General features: G+C 51.2%; 1 protein-coding gene across 3 annotated transcripts in view; it reads right to left on the bottom strand.

Moving 5' to 3' along the window:
* LOC147629096 (uncharacterized) overlaps window positions 1–21,149 on the bottom strand; it is a 76,123-nt gene that overhangs the window by 19,354 nt on the left and 35,620 nt on the right. The window lies entirely within an intron of this gene.

Raw genomic sequence — 21,149 nt, forward strand, 5'->3', positions numbered from 1 at the left:
GCTTTCAGCTTTGCAAGTCTCTTCTGACACTCCTCGATGTAGTGCCCTGGCTTGTTGACATTGGAAGCCTCTTGAAGACATTGAAGTCTTTGAAAGACTTGGGAAAAAGTCATTTGAAGATCTTGAAGAACCTATTCAAGCGTTGCAGGAGAGTTGAGGGCTGCCCATGCTGATTGAAGAGATCATTTGAGGACTTTGCAGACAAGCAAGATGTTACATACATGCGCTAATGGCATCGCCATTGGACGTGGGGACTTACTTGCAGAAGCCTGAGAGGCAAGATATACACCAAGATTTAATGGACAACATGCTCAATACAAAAAGTAATTTGCTGAATTGACAAGAGACGCACGATGAGCCGGAACGGCCGGCCCCTCCCTCTAATAAAGTATATTGATTTTGGGAGAATCAAGTACATAGTGTCATGGGTATTTCTAACCAGATTTCCATATCAATGCATATGAATACAGTATTGAAAACAATGTGGTTGTCGGTGTAGACTTGCAACTCACACTAGCCGACTAGTCTATGTGGCAGGTCGTGGAGTTTTGTGCATGTCGGCTGCCTTTGGAGCAGGCCGACTGCCACTTGGGGGACATATAAAATGGCCCCAGAGCCCCTTGCCATTCGTGTATCATATTCGGGATCTTCTTTGTGTATATAGAGCAGAGTTACACGCCTCTCTCTCTCTCCCTCTCTTGTGCTGTTTTTCTGCACTGCCTTTGCTCGTGTTCCCAGATTTGGTCATCATCTCGGCTACGTATTTTGACATGGTATCAGAGCCCTAGGCTCTTGATAGTCCTTGGGATTTGTGTGAGCAAGAGGGGGACTGTTGAGTTGCTGATTGGTGGACTGAACGGGACTGTTCGGGAAGAGGAGAAGCACGAGGACGGCGGGCTGATTTGCTGGACAGCCACTTGCAGGTGTAAGTTCTTCTTTGTTCCCACCCACCCACCTTTTTTCAGTGTACATCTCCGAAATGGCAGATCTCTTAGAGATGGCCGAGAGGCATGTGAAGATCCTTACACTCCCCAACGGCATATGGAAGGTTATGATGGAATCCGTTCTGGAGTCTTACGACCTTGCTAATTTCATCGTTGTTGGGGTTCCACGGCCACAAGTAGAGGAAGGGGAGTTACTGTCCATCTGAAAGGACCGGAAGGCACAGGCACAGGCACAGTTGTGGGATCGTGTCAACGCCAGGTTCCGTTCCTTTATCTTCCTCAACTGCACACCGCAGGTAATCAATCATGTAAAGCATATGAAGTTGGCCAGAGGTATATGGCAGCATTTGGCTTCTCTTTACAACAGGGTATCGCCCATGAAGAGGATTTCCTTGGAAGTACAGATGCGGGTTATGAGGACTGCAAAGTCGTCGACAATGCGGGAGCATATTAACAAGCTGCAATCTCTTCAGCATGAAGTTCTTCGGGCTGGGAAGGAGATATCGTCAGAGGACATGGCCATAACGTTGCTGTCGCACTTGCCCTCTCAGTACTCAGCATTTTACTCGTCTTTGATTACCAGTGGCAAGCTCAACACCATCACGTGGGAGGAGCTTGTACCCATGGTCTTGGACCAGGAGGAACGATTCACGAACCCTCCTCAGGGCGGAGGTTTGGAGGCCTTAACTAGCCAACGGTCGAAAGGCCGTAACACGGGCAAAGGAAAGGCTTCATCGGAGAAGTCTTCTGAGAAGAAGTCCGATGCTATCCGCGAGAAAATAAAGGCAGAGACGACCTACAATGATTGTGGCGAGAAAGGCCACTATTGGAGGCAGTGTCCCAAGCGGAGAACCGAGAAGGGTGAAGATTCCTCAACAGCAATCATAAAGACTCCGGCTTTTGTGCACTTGGACGTGATGGACACCGATGTTTCATTTTCTTCAAGCAGGGAGGAGATTGGAGGACTCGCCGCTGCGGATACTCGGGAGTGGATTCCATGCATTCTGACATGGTATCAAAGCCATAGGCTCTTGATAGTTCTTTGGATTTGTGTCAGCAAGAGGGGGACTGTTGTGTTGTTGATTGGTGGACTGAACGGGACTGTTTGGGAAGAGGAGGAGCAAGAGGACGGCGGGCTGATATGCTGGACAGCCATTTTGCAGGTGTAAGTTCTTCTTTGTTCCCACCCACCGACCCTTTTTCAGAGTACATCCCCACAATGGCAGATCTGTTAAAGATGGCCGAGAGGCATGTGAAGATCCCTACACTCCCCACGTTCCCGGTGGACCGTCAGTTGGACGAGAACAACTACGGCATATGGAAGGTTATGAAGGAATCTATTCTAGGGTCTTACGACCTCGCTGATTTCGTCGTTGTTGGGGTTCCACAGCCGGAAGTAGAGGAAGGGGAGTTACCGTTGATCCGAAAGGACCGGAAGGCACAGGCACAAATGCGGGATCGTGTCAACGCCAGAGTCCGTTCGTTTATCTTCCTCAACTGCACACCGCAGGTAATCAATCATATAAAGTTGACGCTAGCCAGAGGTATATGGCAGCATTTGGTCTCTCTTTACAACAGGGTATCGCCCATGAAGAGGATTTCCTTGGAAGTACAGATGCAGGTTATGAGCCCTGCAAAGTCGTTCACGATGCGGGAGCATATTAACAAGCTGCAGGCTCTTCAGCACGAAGTTTTTCAGGCTGTGAAGGAGATATCGTCAGAGGACATGGCCATAACGTTGCTGTCAAACTTGCCCTCTCAGTACTCAACATTTTACTCGTCTTTGATTACCAGTGGCAGGCTCAGCACCATCACGTGGGAGGAGCTTGTGCCCATGGTCTTGGACCAGGAGGACGGATAAACGAACCCTCCTCAAGGTGGAGGTTCCGAGGCCTTAACTAACCAACGGTCGAAAGGCCGTAACATGGGCAAAGGGAAGGCTTCATCGGAGAAGTCTTCTCATGAGAAGAAGTCTGTTAAACTGACCGCGAGAAATTAAAGGCAGAGAGGACCTGTAATGATTGTGGCGAGAAAGGCCACTATTGGAGGCAGTATCCCAAGTGAAAGACCGAGAAGGGTGAAGATTCCTCACAGCAATCATGAAGACTCCGGCTTTTGTGCACCTGGAGGTGATGGACACCGATGTTTCATTTTCTTCAGGCAGGGAGGAGGTTGGAGGATTCTCCGCAAAGGATACTCGGGAGTGGATTCTAGACAGTGGTGCTTCTAGGCACATGACTCCTTCCCGTTCAGATTTACAAGATCTCTGCAGCATAGTCACAAGGGACGGGGGACAGTGACGGGGGACGGGGACGGGACGGGGGACGGCCATAAGCACTCAAAAAATACTTTTTTTTTAAAATTTTTCTACTCTACACTTATTCTACTTTGGAAGTACATCAAAATGAGCACAAATTTACACTAAAATGGTAAGCTTTTGAGTCATATTAATAATTAAGTAGATACAAAATGAGCCATGACTCAAGAGTCAGGAGTCAGGGCTAAGCCTTAAGGAGGCGGAATACATGGACGGACTCAAATGAGTCAATGACAAAAAAGTGTTGAAGACTAGAGGCTAGAGCTAAGTAGTAAGGCCCATGAATCATGATCCATGAATGATCATCCACGTGAAGTGCTTGCCTCATGGTCATGGGTAGCTTGTGCCAAAGAAGCATCAAGCTCATACTCAGTCTCATCCTCACTGGCATGCTGCTCCTGCACCTCATCCTCTTGTTGCTCTTCTTGTTGACTCATCTCCCACTCGGTGAAGGAATCTGCCTTCTTGGTCACGCTCTTGCAAATCATTCGCAAGTTCGCGCTGATGAAGACAAGGTCATTGGCACGCTCTACCCCGAGTCGGTTCCTCTTCCTAGAGGCAATGTGGCTGTAGGTACTCCAAAGTTGCTCCAAGCAAGAGGAACTGACGGCCTGGCTAAGTATGCGGATGGCAAGCTGCTGCAGCTCCGGTCCATCTGAACCAAAGTCCTCCCACCATAGAGCAGCACCAAATTTGGAGCGGTCAATCTGTGCATCATGACAGCCATAGGAGCCATGAAATGACCTGTACATCGAAAGCTGGTCCCTGATCTTGCGCCTAACCGATGCATTAGGCACAAGACGATCCAAGATGATCCTCCATCCAACGCTCACCTCCCGGTCGCTCTCTTGCTTGTTGCCTTGGAATTCTGTGTCCACCACATAAGCTGCTGCATGCAATGGAGAGTAGTAGGAATTCCACCTTCCTAGACACAAGGCATGGATCTCCTCGTATCTGTCTTCGTCAGGCACGAAGTCTTTCAACTTCTCTATCATGCAATCCATGGCCTCGTAGACCTTGCCTATGCATGGTTGCATAGCGTCTACAATCCTCAATAGGTGGACTATGGGCCTCACCATAGCATGTGGTCTTCACACACTCCCACCAAGCGGCGTCATCCGCCCGTAGCCTACAATCTTGGCCAGTGTTTGTATGGGACTCTTGCATGGCGACAAACTCGTCGCTAAGGAAAACGTCTTCAGAAGGCCAAAATGACCTATGAGACCAAAAAGGTTACAACAATTGGTGGATCTGATACAATGTCTATGTAAGAAAAGCTAAAAACAACTAAACAACTAACTGAAACTGAAACAACTATGAGGAAAAGTACGGTACTAGGAGCTCCTAATGGATAACATCTGAGAGGAAAACTCCAGCAACAAAGGTAAGCAGCATACACATCACTATCCAAAGATGTCTCTCATCGGTCGATGGCGGATATCCTCAATGTCCTCCATGGTGAGTACTCTGACTGGACGTCTCCCATGCCGTGCTAGTATGGTCCTGATCCTCTGTTGTAGTCTCCGCCGATGTCGAGATGGGCCTCTCATCTTGGGGCGCTTGGACCGCCCCAGCTCTATAGCTCGATCAATCAGTGTACCTCTGGTGCGGCTATACTCTGGGGCTATCTGCAATGCCTGCTGGCCTGACTGCTCAATCTCTGGTCGAAAGAAGTATGTAATCTGCCTCTGTAGGTGTCTCTCCCTCTCTGATCCCCTCCCTCTCAAGAGACCCTCTCTATGTCTACGAAGCTCCAGCAAGTATAATCCGAGGCATCTCTGATCCTGGTATCTCATGACTCTAGAAAGTGGTCTGAAACCCTCTCTAAACAGGCACTGAAAACGGCCTCGTATCTCGTAATATACTGGACAGTGACATATGTAATGTAACTCTGTCTCTGGCTCCATCTGGCATAGCTCACAAATCCTGGCCTCAGCTTCTGAATCTGCCAGTCTCAATCTCTAGCTGGTGTGAGGATGTGCGCATCTGACCAATAGCACACAGTACCCCATGAGAAAGATGAGTATCCATGTAGCTGGGTCTAATCACAAACCCATCCTCCGTGAGCTGGAGAAGATGATCTCTATAGAAAGCCATCTTCGTACCAAGCTCGTGTGTCGGCTGTATATTTTCAGGTCAGTTTAGCTTACTTTTTGGATCTAGTTGAAGCAAGAGAGAGGAGAGATAAAAATATCTCATTATTTGTGAGTTTAAAACTCAACCACACATGTGAAATAGGCACCTCCTTCATGAGGGGAATTCCCCCACACTGAGGTGTCAAAAAGGTATCATTTCTTCTAAATATCTTTTCTTTTTTAACTAATAACCTTGTCCTTAGTCAACTCTTCATCTTATGTGAGTATTTACTAATTTTTGGGAGGATTTCCTTTTATTCTTCAATTTATCTCCTCCCTACATTTGGATTAATCTAATTGGTCCCCATAGGAACCTTAATTCAAAAATTTCAAAAAATCTGGACCCTTAGGCTAAGGTCTTTTTTACCCCTGTCCTGTATAAAGCCATGATTCCCCAAATCAGCTCTGTGGGCACTCCCATCTCCTGTAGTCTGCGCATCAGTCTGGCTCTCGGTACTGTGTCAAAAGCTTTGCGGAAATCCACAAAAAAACAATAAATCCGGCCATATAATCTGCCCTCCTCAATAATAGCTCTGAGTGTCAAGATATGATCAAGAGTGGAGAAACCTCTCCTGAACCCTGCCTGCCCTGATGCACGTATACCCTCTCTCTCTGCCCATCTACTCAACTCCTGCTCAAGAATAGATGCATATAATCTAGCCAATGTGTGACCAATCATGATGGTACGATAATTCCCAGGAAGCATGGGATCCCCTGGCTTGAAGATAGGCACAATCGTGGACATATTCCAAGTCTCAGGAAAACCCTCACACATGGCTTGGTTAAACATCATAGCAATAAGCTCTGCAAGCATATCTCTGGCATGAATAAAGTGCTCTGCTACCAAACCATCATGATCATATGCTCTCCCAGTCCTCATCCTGTCAATAGCTTTCCTTACCATCTCAGCAGTAAAGAAAGCACATGTCTCTGGGCATGGCTCCGATGGGTCTGGCAGGGGCGGCTGTCCTGGTGCTGTGTACAAGGATGCTGCATACTCACCCCAAATCTCTGTGGAGGTAATGGCTGGTGATGGTGAATGCTCGTGGAATAGTCTCCATGCCTCGCCTGAGTCCTGACTCATAAATAGCTGATATAAATTCCTCTCTAACTGAGCAAGATAAGCCCTCTTCTTCCGTCGCACTAGGTGCCGGAAGGTAGTCCGTGACTCTCTGTGAGTGGTAACACCCATGAGGACCTCTCTCTATAATCTGATCCTCATCTCTCTACACTCCTCATCATACCAACTGTTCTGGGGCATGTTCCCTGATCGTCTCCGTGTAGGCTGACTATGGGGATATGCCTCTGATGCTGCAGCATGAAGCGTCTCTATCAATATCTGAGTGAGCTCATCTAATGGCCGTCTCGGCTCCTCGGCACATAAGCGTCTGTATATCTCATCCGTGTACACGGTGTCAGTCTCCCTCGTAAAGGTATAACGAGTGTGTGTGGAGACCTGTCCCAATGGAGCGGTGCTGAACTGAAATGTGAGAGTGAAGGACAAGATAGCATGATCCACTACTATTCCAACCGGCCTGGTGCCTACCATAAAATCCTGAAAAGAGGGAATGAGACTGGGCTGAGCCATAACATAGTCCACTGTACTAGCACCATGCCGATGTGGAAAGCTAGTGAAACCGTCCGATGTCGGGAATCTCTGTAGGCCATTCAGGATGGCCAATCCATGTGCAGTCCCCATGTCTATCAAATACCGCCCATACACTGTATGTTCCTCATCCTGTGAGAGTCTAGATAGGCCCATATCCCTGACATCAAGCTCCCTCAACATCTCCTCTGAGGTATCATAAAATACTGTCTGGTTATGGGCGGTCCTGGCATTAAGGTCCCCCAGGAGAATGATGTCACCATCCCTGGAGAACTCCCAAATGTCATCATCCAAAATAGAAAAGGACCCGCTAGGTGATGCATACACTGATGTACTAGGAGCAAAATAGCATATAGCAATGTAGAGATATCTGCCCATCTCTGCCCTCAGTCTAACCCACATGTACCTAGCCTGCTCATCTCTATGGACTATATGTATCAGTGGCTGTAGCTCCTCTCTAAGCAATACTGCCACTCCTCCTGAGCCCCGTCCTCTATGCTCTGAACGAGTCTCCTGTCTACAAGCTGTCTCCCATCGGTATCCACTAACATGTGGCATGGACTGTCCAGGAGCCTGATGTGTCTCACAGTAGAAAAGGGATGTCCCTCCCAGTGAAACTATCCTCAAAAGCCCCTACATCAAGGCGTAGAGATCCATTACAATTCCAAGTAGCAACTTTGAGTGTAGTCCCATAGGTCTCGCGCCGTCATGAAGAGCGCCTCTCCATAATCACCACTCTACCATCTCTATAGAAGGCCACTTTCCCTTTCTCTCGGGCTGCCCTTATCTCGGGCATAACTTCTTTCATGTGGGCAAGTTGCAAGAGTGTGAGGTCATCTCCGAGAAATATTCCCATCTTCTTGAGTGTAGGACATCTCTTCAAGAAGTCCTTCGCTTCCATGGAGGGGAAACGAATGATAAGTGCTCTCTCCTTAGAAGATTCGCCACTACCTTCTCTCTTCTTTCCCACTCTCCAGGCCTTTGTGTGCGTGGCTTCAATGCCCATCATAGAGAGAGCTCCTTGGTTTCCCCTTCCGCATCATCACGATCTTTTAGACCGGACACTCGTACATGTAAGGCCCGGGTCTTCTTCCTTTGCTCCTCTTCAAGGGTCATGTTGATGATGGTGGGAGTGGGGATGGGTGGCGATTCTTTACCTTTCCCTTTCTTGGTGACCTCGATCCATTTCTCCGCCTCGTCCATCGTCTTTTGTGTCTTTGTGATCACCTCCACCCATGAAGATGTCTTCTCTTTATGTTGCTCCTCCTCCTCTCGAATGATCCTCATTTGTTCCTTGATGGTATTCAGCTCTTCAATAAAGGAAGGCTGAAATTTTCCATCCTCGAGCTTGCTTTTTGAAGTGGCTTCCAACTCCTTTTTGAGGGCTGAGATTTCAGCCACTTGACTTTTAGCATGCAATTTGGCCTCCACTAGTTCCTCCTTTAAGGCTGAAATCTCAGCCTCTTGCTTGGAAGATCTCTCTTCGAGCTCATGGATTTTGTCAAATCCCTTCTCGAGTTTGGAGAGGCGGTTTATGATTGCGGTAACAGAAGAGTCGACCATCTTCTTGTTTTCTTTGATAATTGTGTCGAGCTTGTCCTCCACCTTCACGAGCTCCTCTTTAAACCCGGTCTTGGCCATGACTTTTTGCAGAACTTCCCACAGCCAATGGACTGAAAATTAATCCATGACACCAGCGCAAAACAGCAGGAACAGGGAGGGGGGGGTTTCAAGTCATGTAGGGGAAAGGGAAAGAGAGGAGATTCAGCAGAGAGAGAGAGTTATGTTGCTGCCTTCGGGGCCTGAGGAAGGGTGGGTGGGAAGAGGGAGGACGAGGAGGCGGAGGCAGGCAGCGGGAGAGAGCGAAGGGGGTGAAGGGCAAGCAGCGAAGGGGGGGGCGCAGGCAGACAGGCAGCGAAAGGGGCGAAGGGCAGGCAGCAGGAGAGAGAGCGACGGGGCGAAGGGCAGGCAGCGAAGGGGGAGGGGGGGGCGCAGGCAGGTAGCGGGAGAGAGAGCGAAGGGGGGGCGAAGGGCAAGCTAGAAGAAGCTTGAAAGCTTGAGCCTTGAGAGTTGTGTGTGCTTGTAGCCTTGTAGAGGCTTGTTCTTATATAGATAGGCAAGAGAGAGAGAGAGAGAGAGAGAGAGAGAGAGAGAGAGAGAGAGGAAAACCTCAAGGGCAAGAGAGAGAGAGAGGGCCAAGCCTCAAAGGCTCAAGGCTCAAGGCCCAAGGCCCAAGGCCAAGCCAACAGCCAAAAACGACAAGCGCAACGGCCAAAAACGGCGACCGCAACGGCAAAAAACGGCCAGCAACGGCTCTCTGCCATCCCCTCACAGAGCTGTCCCCGTCCCTACGGCGTCCCCGTCCCCGTCCCCTGTGTGGGGGACGTCCATCCGTCCACGTCCGTCCCCGTCGCTGTTCCGTCCCGATTCGCCATCCCCGCGTTCCATGCAGCCGTCCCCTCCGTCCCCTGTGACTATGCTCTGCAGGTATTCTGGTCACATTCTTACTGGCGATACATCCACTATCCCAGTTCACAGGTAGGGCAGGATGGAGATAGTTCTTGATGGCAGAGGGGAGAGTCATTCCTCCCAGGTGTTGTATGTTCCGTCACTTGGTTTTCATCTGTTGTCAGTGCATCAGGTTTGCAAGACTAGCATACAGGTGGAGTTTGATGAGCATTTTGTTGCTCTTCGGGACAAGGCAACAAGCTAGATAGTTTGGGAAGACGGAGTGGAGAATGGAGTTTACAAGCTTTTTAGCACTCTCTCTCCCATGTCCTCAGATTTGTGATGAGTGGTAGTCTGGTAATGGCCACCTTAAGTGTGGATATGCTGCAAGTGCACGCTTTCCGGGACCAGAAGGAGGATAGCTTGCCAGTTGATGGCAGCAGTTGGCAGGAACTTTCCAGTACTGATGTTGGTGGTTCTTGTGTTAGTCAGTCAAAGAAAACTTTACAGGTGGCGTATGCTCTGATGTCTCGTAGTATTCGGGACAAAGAAATTCAAGTAGATGAGGATGTTCTTTCCACGGGGACCTCTCGGAAAGCCAGGCAAGTGGCAGTTGATTACTTGCAGAAGGAGGTGGATTCTCCAGGCTTTGTGGTTCCGGATTCAGAGGGGGTGGTTGACAGGTTTCAGAAGGCCTTGCGTGGTCTTCAGCAGGTTTCCAGGACTTGGCTTTGCACCGTAACCGATGTTGATCCTTGTGAGCAGTGTGATGCCTCTTTGACTCGGAAGCAGAATGGTTCATTGATTTGGTTGATGGACACCAGATTGGACGGGAGCTTCCTGATGAGGCAGTTGAGCTCATGGTTGCAGATGACTCTTTGGGAGGCAGGTGAAACTCGCGGCGGTGAGTGCCCGGGGGACTAGGGCCTTTGACACACTTGTTGATACCATCAATGCATATGAAAACATTTAAACATGGCCACAGCCTTAACACATATCCATCATCACTTTGCATAAAACATAAAGCTGGACAAAACATCCACAAATGCTGAAAATGGAGCTTGCACGTGTGACACTGCATAGAGGCCGGAATGGGCCGACCCCCCCCCCTTGGAGTATTTTATTACCCAAGGAGAATAATATCCTGTACAAGCTTTGAGGGCCTTACTCTCCCCACGGGAGATGTCGGATTATCCATATACAAATGCCATAACACAGCCCAACACGAGGCAACCAAGCCGGAACATAGGCTATAGAAATGCCGAGCCAACTTATAATCCATATACCTCCATGTGGGTACTGATTCTTCCCCAAAAACCACGGGTCTTCATGCAATAGAAAGGGTACAGCAAGTACAACTCTCCATTCAGCCGGTACAACAGGTACAATGGCTGGTACAGCCGGTACATTGGTTGGTACAACAAATACAGTGACTGGTACAAGTGGTACGGTGGCTAGTACATCAAGTACAGAAGCTGGTACAGCCGGTACAATGGGTGGTACAGCAAGTACAGAAGCTTCAGTATTTCTCCGCGATGGAACCCTCCAAAACAGTCCCCAACAGCCGGTATTCTTCATGGGCAGCCTTCAAGTGAGACAGAAAGAGAGTAGCCATCATTAGGGCAGCCTGTAACGGTGGTAGAGGCTAGTGTGCAGCAAGAGAGCCTCTATTAATGAAGAGAGAGGGCTCCAATTTATAGATTTGAGCCTCCCATGAGCTAAAATGGCAAGAGAAGGTTACGATGACAAGTGGAGAGCCACACAATAGCTGAAGTGACAAGTGTGAGGCCACTTGTCTCACTTTGATTCCTTTTTCTAACAAGTGTCAGGCCACTTGTCTCACTCTGGTCCACTTTCTTGCCACATGTCCCAATCTAAGAGATGGGTCCTTCCATAATCTTTACCTCTAAAAATATCCCAACTGGTAGACATTCTGTCATAGGCACTTTGCCAACTCTTGGTATCTGCTCAATTCCAAATGTAATGACGCGAACAGAATTTCCATCGGAGTCGGGCCAAAAATAGCAACTCTCCTAAATTTTAGGAGTGTGGTCCTTTGTATTCTAGGATAATCCCCCATTCCCAAAGCTTGTACTTTCCAAATATTTAAACATCCTGGAGTCCACCAGACCCCTTTCAGACTAGGAAATGTCCAGGCTGGTGACAGCAAGATTACGTATCTTGTGGTTTTTGCAGCATGCGAAGGATCATGGACTCTTTTACACAGGAGAGGGATTGATTGATGGAGTCCGACTCCACAATTGGAGTGACTCAGTTTGGGGAGGAGATCCGGACACGAGGAGATCTACTTCAGGCCCAAGAGCAGTTTTACGAAGTAGTAAGAGACAATCATATTTTGCCTTCTCGTCAACAGAGGCAGAGTACCGGGCTGCTTGTGATGCTGCTTGTGAGGTGGTAAGGTTGCAGAGGCAGAGTACCGGGTTGCTTGTGAGGTGGTAAGGTTGCAGAGGTTGCATGGCAGGATTGGGCTTCCACTGGAGGAACCCACGGTCATCCAGAGGCACTTTGTTCGTGAACAGTTCGTTGCTGATGACATCTTGCTAGAGTCAATGCTCTACATAAGAGAACATCCCTTGAGAGTGCCCCATGCCCCTATTATATAGGAGGGCCCTGAAGTGACTTCTGTTCGACGGAGGACAGTACGGTGGACCTCTTCACGAAGTCGCTATCTCAGGATTTGCTCAGGCGGCACCCCAGCTCCTTGTGGTTGGTTTCACAGCCAGGAGCTGAGAGGGGGTGTTAGAAGTCATCTCCTGTCTTTACCAGACATCACGGCCTCTGTTGTGGCTGTGCCTGCCCTTTGTAGGTGTTTTATCATTTTTCCTCACTCCGCGTATTTTTCCCCCATTTTTCCCATTTATCTATGGCTTGGGAGGGCAATCCTGAGCTAGCAGGCACATATATCCTGGCCGACTGTACCCGACTGTGTGTGGACACCTTTCTGGTGCTGGCCGACAGTGGACAGTTCTGGCCGACTGGTCTATGTGGCAGGTCGTGGAGTTTTGTGCCTGTCGGCTGCCTTTGGAGCAGGCCGACTACCACTTGGGGGCCATATAAAATGGCCCCACAGCCCCTTGCCATTCGTGTATCATATTCGGGATCTTCTTTGTGAATATAGAGCAGAGTTACACACCTCTATCTGTCTCCCTCTCTTATACTGTTTTTCTGCACTGCGTTTGCTCGTGTTCCCACATTTGGTCATCATCTCCGCTGCATATTTTGACACAACCCTATCTTTTGGAGACATATGCATGAAGCATGTCCTCCAAAGTCTGATTCACCCTTTCACTTTGGCCATCAGATTAAGGATGATCTCAAGAACTCAGATTCAAAGTTGTTTCCAACCTCTTAAAAACAAGCCTCCGAAAGTCACTTGTAACTTAGAGTCTCTATCACTGACTATGTCCTGCGTTAAGCCGTATAGTCTAAACAATTGCTCGATAAACTGCCGTGCTAATTGCATAGCTGTAACAGTCTTGCGTGTAGATAAAAATCTAGCCATCTTTGTCAAGCGGTCTACCACAACCCAAATAGAATCGTGGCCTTGACATGTTCTCGGCAATCGGGTAATAAAATCCATGGAAATACTTTCCCACTTTTTTTTTTTTTCCGAGAAAAGATCCTTTCATTAGTTATATAAAAACGCCCGTAGGGCTACAAAAGATCTCTCCTGCTCCTAAGAGAGATAGAGCAGCGAATACATCATGGCAGCCCGGGAGACTCTCCCTAGGTGCTGCAAAATACAAGCATCAGTACAAAGAACTGAGCGGCTAAATCATACAATAGGGGGGGGGAAAAGCCAAACAGGTGGCCTGTAGTGCCAGCGGGGGGATCCCGTGTGTAAGGTGTAGAAAGGGCCACAGCGCCAAGTGGTGTGAAAGGCCTGGTGCCGTAAGATCGCCTCATCCAGGTTGCGGTCGTACTGTCCTCGCAGGGTGTGGATCAACTCCTGCCAAATCCCCCGTACAGTCTCTGCTCGTGGCTCCAATCTCCCCTCAAAGGCCGTAAAGCACCGGGCCCTCCAGGTGAACCAGATGGTGAGGCTGCTGAGGAGCTCCCATCGTAAATCCCTCTCCTGTGTCCAGCTGGTGGACGAGAAATCCGGTGCCGGAACCAGGCGAGGCTGGCCCCTAATAAATCTGATGGCCTGACTGCCCTGCTCCATCTCATAGCCCATAGCAGGCCCTGACGAAGTCGACCAAGCAGCGGCACCCCACGTAAACATACCCTCTGGAGAGAGGGGGGCCAGAATACGCAGCATCCGCAGCCAGATCTGCTGTGCCTGAGGGCAGTCCCAAAGGCAATGTCTCTGTGTCTCCATAGGGTGGCCGCATCGGACGCAGGCCGCCGGAAGACCGCTGTAAACAAGCCAAGTGCCAACTGCTGAGCCCCTGTGGGCGACCAGCCACTGAAAAGCCGAGATCCTGCGGGCCTGCCGACTAGCCCAGAGCCGAGCCCAGAAATCCTCAAGGAACTCCTGTGAGAGTCCCTGTAGTCGCCAATGCCCCGCTGCCGCTGGAGAAACCGTCCTCCTCGCCGTCAAAATATGCCGCCCCAGCCGAACAGTATACTGGAAAAAGGTGATCTCTGTGGCCTCAAGGGATGCATAAGGATCATGCCACTCGTACTCCCCGGGGTCCCACTGTAGCCGGGCCAAGGGGCGCGCTGCATATGCCCATATGCGCCAATCCGGGAGCACATCAGCAGGGTCGGGGTCAATATGCCACTTCCGAGAAGCGGCGGCCACTACCCGAATCCTCTGAAAGGTGCACTCTGCAACCAAAGGCGACTCCACCTCCACTCTCTGGAGTCTGCCCTCATCCTGAATCTCATAGTAGAGGCATCTGCCATCCTCAGTGCTAGCTCTGACAGCAATCAGGATCTCCAACTGTGTAAAGGCTCCCATCCACCATGGGGCCACTGGCTCGAGAGGCGTGAACCACTCCTCTGTGAGTGCCTCCTATATATCATCCCTCATAATCAACCCCCCTCTGAAGTGACTCAGCCTCTCCACCTGGATCTCCTCTGGTAGACTGCAGAAAGCCTGCCAGTCTCCAAAACTACGAGCTGGGCCTGCCGCTAAAGGTCCCCAGGCTAGACGAGGCCGAGAACCCAGCATATGACCCTGCTCCGTGCGAACCGCTGGGCTCCAGATGAGCGGCTGTCTGGCCCGCTCCTCAACACAAGGAGGCCGCTGAGAGAGCCCCGGTCTCAGCAGCTCCCAAGCTCTCAGGATGCTCAAAGCAAATCTGTCCTCCCATCCTCTACTGAGGCCTGTCCTCCTCATCTCTATGAAGATCCAGCGAATCTCTGGTGCCCAAGTACCCCCTGCTGGGGGCGCCCGAGCCTGTAGTCGCTGCAAGAGGAGCTCTTTCCAAGGCTCAGCGCCTGGAAGCAACCCCCGATTAATAAGCTTCCCCAATAAGGCTCTACTCTGATCGACTGGATCTATAATGCCCAAACCGCCTTGAGCCAGCGGAAGTGTAATAACTGCCCATGCAACCTTTGCCCGAGCTGGCTGACCGTCCCTCCCGGACCACAGAAAGTTCCTGATCAGCCTCTGTACCTGGCTGATGCAAGAGCTCGAGAAAATCCAGCAAGACGTAATGTACCACATGGTCGCTAATAGCACCTGATTTGCCACCACCACCCTCCCAGCCAAGGATAGTCGAGCTGTACTCCAATACAATAGCTTCTTCCGAATGCTCAGAAGAAGCGGGGCAATCTGCTGCTCAGGTGACAAATCAAGGCCAATCTGGCATCCCAAATACCGCACTGCTGTGCCTGGAGGAATCCATCTAAAACCGGGGTCCGGGCTCCATGCCGGAGTGGGAGCACTACTGATCCAAAAGGCCACTGTCTTGCGCCAATTGATCAGTGCTCCCGAAGCTGCACTAAAAACCTGGAGTGACTGCTCAGCCCGAATAAGATTGGCCTCATGGCCATGCAAAAATAAGCCCGTGTCGTCTGCAAACTGAGCATCAAGCAGGTCCTCCCCCCGGACTGGGAGCTGCAGTCCTCTCAAACCAACCTCTTCTGCCGTCAAATACATACTCATAGCCTCCGCAAAGAAGAGAAAAAGGAAAGGGGCGAGAGGACACCCCTGACGGACTGATCTAGTCAGCTCAAAACTCGGCCCCCGTCCTCCTGCAATCAGCACCTGGCTGCGAGCTGTGGAATACAGAGCTGCCACCCCTCTGATCCATCCTGGCTCAAAGCCCAGGCGAAGCATAGTGCCCTCTAATCAACTCTATCGTATGCCTTCTCAAAATCGAGAAGCATCACGACCAAGTCCTCGCCAAGAAATCTAGCTCGGGCAGTCGCCTCCCAGAAAGTAAAGATGTTGTCAAGGATACTGCGCTCCTTGACAAATCCTGTCTGAGTAGCATGAATCAACTCCCCCAGGAAGGGCTAGATCCTCAAACTCAAGGCCTTTGCCAAGACCTTGTAGACAGTATTGAGGATCGTAATAGGCCTCCAATGCCGAATGTCATCTGATACTCCCTCCCCCTTGGGGATAAGATAGATCAAGCCCTCTGAAAAGCTCTGCGGCATCACCCCAGTGTCCAAAACATGCTGAAAGCCCCTGCGGAGGCCTGGCCCCAAAAGGTCCCAATAGCGCATAAAAAAGGCCGGCGTCAGTCCGTCCTCCCCTGGGCAACTATGTCGCGGCAGGACCCTCAAGGCCTCGGCAAGCTCAATCTCTGACAGAGGCGCACCTAGAACTGTACGCATATGGTCTGTGACCCTCCTCTGCACATGGGCCCACACAGTCTGTCTGCAAACATCTCGATCCTCAGTGGCTGGCTCCGCTGAAAGCAGGTCACTATAAAATGCAGTAGCAATGGCTCTGATCTCCCTGAGCTCAGTAGCTACCGATCCATCCGGTCTACCAAGCTGGCGGACTCCTGCTCGCGCATGACGGGGTCCAGTGATCTCAAAAAACTCTCCAGTCACTCTATCACCAAGCTGCGTCCACTGAGAGGCCTGACGACGATAGTAAAACTCATGTCTCTGCTCCTCTACCTCTCTAACCTCCTGGCGTGCCTGGCTCAGCTGGGACGCCACCCACTCACATGCAGGCTGCTGCTCCTGAAGGCGCTGTAGCGAAGCAAGGCTGCGTCTCAGCCGTTGCTCCCGCTCGCGAATCTCTCCCAGTCGTGTCAAAGCTGCAGCGTGTAGAAAAGAGCTAAGATCAATGAGTCCCTGGGCACACTGGCCCGCTGCATCCTGGTCAGAGCACTGACTATCATGCCAGATCCTCTCAATATCCTCAGCGAGACTGGGATCTGTAAGTACCCTCTCTGGGATCCTCAACTGCAAGCTGGGCTCCCGGGTCCCCTCCTCCAATGCCAATATAACTGGCGCATGATCTGAAAATGAGGTGCCAGCGAGAATGCCGACGGAGCCCCCTCGCTCCCCTAACCAGTCGCCCACATAAAAGCGATCAATCCGTGATAGATTAGTCCCTCCCTGCCGGCGATCCGACCGAGAGAAACTAAGACTGTCCTGAGACCGGGAGAAAGCCCCATGCTGCCATGCATCAGTGATCCTCAGTGACATGCAAAACCGGTCCCAAGCTGCAAGCTCCGTGCCGTGCACTGTAACATGACTGCCTCCCACCCTATCTGCCGGGTCCTCAAGCATGTTGAAGTCTCCCCCAACACACCAATGTGCGGCCTCTGGCAATGCATCTGTAACCTGAGTCCAGAACTCTGCTCTGGCACTAGCATGATTGGGCGCATAGATGTTGAGCACACCCAATAGCTCATCATGCATCCTCAGAATGACATACTGTGCTCTACCAGGCACAATGATCCCTCGATCCACAATGGCCTGCCGCCATACATCTGCAATAACCATGCATACTCCTCCCTGTCCACCCAAAGGACCAAACACTGCAGACCAAAAAGTGTCCCATCTACCAGGCATCACCGAACCATATCTCCGGATCCTGCTCTCACCCAAGTGGTGCTCCTGCATCATCAAAATGTCAATGCTGCCACCAACCAGGCATCTCTGAAGCTCCTGCCTCAAGCAGCCTCGATACCGTATAAAATGTGCTCCGCCAAGGCCCTGTACATTCCATGAGATGATCCTCATGGATGCCCTGCTGAGGTGGATGCTGTCTCAGCCGTACGGCGGGCCTTCGCAAGCGGCTTGGATGGAGAGTAGTCCCCATCCGAACGGCTGCAAATCTGCCCACCCGGTGTACTGCAAGAATCCCGGATCAGGCGCCAGTGGCTGTGGCCCATGGCGACTGTCTCCTGCTCTGACAGAGCAACCTCGTGTATACTCACATATCCAGGGTCGCGTGCCAAGTCTGCCACTATGCGCACGACCAAATGACGAGTCCCTGAGGTATCCACACTCCCGGGATCCAAGAAAAAATGAGCCAACTCCCAAAGTCGGCCTATCACATCTGTCACCTCCAGATCGCTCATGTGATGCGAAAACTCAACTGCCTGAGTCTTCAAAGTGCTGAGAGCGAGCTCTAGAGTCCACTCCCGGTCACAAGGTCCACAAAGAGGGAACGAGAAGGCCACCGCTGAGTCTAGTGCCTCCTCCCCGCGGGCCGGAGGTATCACTACATGAACGCGAATGGGTGCTGGCTCATGGGGGCCCTTTGCTCCAAAAAGCCGTGTGAAGGTATAATCAAAAGCCTCCGAGCGCTGTCTAATGCCAAGGCGACTCAGCCGACTGCGGATAGATGAAATCCGTGAGGCCCTAATCGGCATAGGTCTCCTCTGTGATGCTCGAGCGAGGTCAGTGCTCAGCGCTCTCCGGACTGCAAGTGAGCGCCAGGGAACTGCCAGGGCCTCCCGGGAAGGTGAGGCAGGCGGAGGGGGAGGAGGGGGAGGCGAGGGAGGTGGAGAGGGAGCCGCTGCCGAGAAGCCGGAGCGGGGGCGGGAGGAGGCGATGGTGGAAGCGAGGCGAAGGGAGGGGACGGGGGTGGGGGGGGTGGGGGGTGAAGGAGGGGGAGCTGGCATCTCCTGGTCCTCAGTCGCTGCAGGGGTCTCCTCCTGTAGGGGAGCAAAGCTGTTCCTCACGGGAACCCAGTGAGGCTGAGACTGTGGCTGCTGCTGCAGCGGTCTCTGGGCGTGCTGCAGTGGCTGTCTCCCTCGGCGGCGCCCCTGTCCAGGCTGCCACTCCGAGGTCTCTGTGGCCTGAGCAGGTGTCCCGGAGGCAGCCTGCCGAGCCGGATTTGTGGGCGGGCCATCAGTAGCCTGCTGCTGTGGTGAGGGTCGAGGTCTCCTGCGAGGGCAGGCCTTGGCCAGATGACCGACCTGCCTGCAAATGAAGCACTGGTTCGGGAGCCCCGAGAACTCCACTCTCTGATCTATCCACCCCCCCCCTATCCTAGGTAGCTGAATGACCTTAGGAAGGGAGGAGATGTCAGACACCAACACTCTGACCGAAGGTAGCCCCGCTGCTCTGGCCACCACTGAAGCTGCTGAGGGGCCCGTCTCTACTACCGAGCCCACCAATGCTCCGAGCCTGGAGAGGAGCGGAAGATACTCCCAGCGGAGACCAGGGAAACAAACTGTAACATGGAAGAGGCGCTCTCCCTGCTCCGCCGCTGCTGGGTCAAATCCATGCTGCCAAGGTCTGAAGAAAGCCCGAGCACCCCTGATGTCAAGGGGACTCATGGCAAGGACCTTGGCAACGCTCTGGGCGGCCTCGAACTCGATCTGATAATGTCCCCGGCCCAGAAGCTGTACATCCAGGATCTTGCCCACATCTGCAAGGCGGCGGGCCTGAAGAAGATCCCTGATCTCCCCTCTGCTGGGGCGAGTGCCGACTATACGGCAGATGGTGGAATGAGCCTGAAGGCGTTCCACCTCTGCGGTGAGGCTCGCCTCCTCTTCCGGCGAAAGAGAAAGCCTGATGGGGGTGACCTCGGGGGCGGGCGAGGGGGCTGCGGATGAGTCCCTCTGAGGGGGGGCGGGAGGAGCCTCCATCAGAGTCTGAAGCTGCGGCGAAGGCGAGGCGAAGGCGGGAACCTGCTGGAACCGAACTGCACACAGAGAGGCAGGATACGGAGCGAAAAAGAAAAACAAAACCCCAAGGGGGGGCGGAAGCTAGAAGGAGAAGGCGAATGAGAAAAAAGAAAAAAAACCCCAAAAAAGGGGAAGGCGGGGGCTGCGCGCAAGAGGGAAGGGGAGGAAGCGAGCAGGCGGCAGGGGGAGGATGAGGCGCAGCAGAGTGGAGGGGGGGCGCGAAGACAAGGGGGAGGCGCGGAACAGAAAAAAAAGGGGGGGGGGGGGGGACGCAACAGCGGAAGCAAGCGGGGGGCTAAAAAAACCCGGCGGCGGGCAATGAAGGCGGAGGGGGGGGAAGGAGCGATTGAACCACGAGCAGGGGAGGCGGGAGCTTCAGCGAGCGCAACGTCCGTAATACTTTCCCACTTATTACCTAGGATTTGTAAAGGATGCAATATCCCAGCCTGTCTAAAGCATTCCGCTTTATTTGCTTGACAAATCTGACACTTGAGAACATAATCTTCTACATACCCTTTCATCTTTGGTGAACAGACAGTGTGTCTCACTAAAGCTAATGTCCTGTGTACCCCAGGATGTCCAGCAGAAGGGGCGTCGTGACAATCCTTTAAGAATGTTGGACCTAATGTCCGGGACCTGCAAAACACAAATTTTGTCATTACGAGATTGTAAACCATTTCGAATCATCCACCACTGGCCTCCCGCAGCTTGAATGGTAGGCTGCTCAGTCACTGAGTCTTGGTCAATCAATGAGCTCCTGTCCTAGATGTTATGTCAATATGGACCAAACTAACTATCAGTCTTGCAAAGCCCTCTCAATGACTGAAAGAAGTCGGTGGAAATCTCGGTGAACGACAAAGTATTCATCTCTCTTATCCGACTAAGCGCATATTCATAGACCCCTTGCAATAGCGTATTTCAAAATCATCCACGTCACACACATACTTGATTGACTGATGATCAGTCAATACCACAAACTTAGAGCCATAATAATAATGTCTCCAAACCTTGAGAGCGTAAATGACAACGTAAAGCTCCTTCTCAAGGGTTGGCCAACGAGATTGAGTGTCGTCCAGCTTTTGACTCTCGAAAGCAACAGGTCTACCATCTTGGAATAGAGCAGCCCCGATCGCATAGTCACTCACATCAGTCGTTCGTAAGAACATAAGGCAGACTAGGATTGGGTAGTGCTAAGGTAGGGGCTTCCTTGACTTTCTCTTTCAAAAGTCTGAAGGCCATATCCAAATCATTATTCCAAGGGATACGCTGATTTGACTTACATCCACGACCTTTCAACAAGTCGGTCATCGGTAATGTGAGCTTAGAGTACTCTTGCACAGATTTCCGAAGAAAAACAACAAAACCGAGAAAAGAACGAAGTTGTCTCACCGTTTGCAGTATCGGCCAAGCCAAAATCTTCTGGACTTGGTCATAGTCAATGCTCAACCCGTCTCATGTGATCTTGTGTCCCAAGTAAATGATTTATGTCATAAAAAACTCACATTTACTAAATTTAGCATACAGTCAATTCTGTCTTAAAATAGTCGAGACAATCGTGAGAGGTGGCTAATATGATCCTCAAGAGTACGACTGTATACTAAAATATCGTCCAAGAACACCACCACGAACTTCCCCAAATGTTCACGAAAAAGATCGTTCATCATTTGTTGGAAAGTG

This window comes from Cibotium barometz, chromosome 18, assembly GCF_041138505.1.
Source record: "Cibotium barometz isolate CiBa-2024 chromosome 18, ASM4113850v1, whole genome shotgun sequence".
NCBI lineage: Eukaryota > Viridiplantae > Streptophyta > Polypodiopsida > Cyatheales > Cibotiaceae > Cibotium > Cibotium barometz.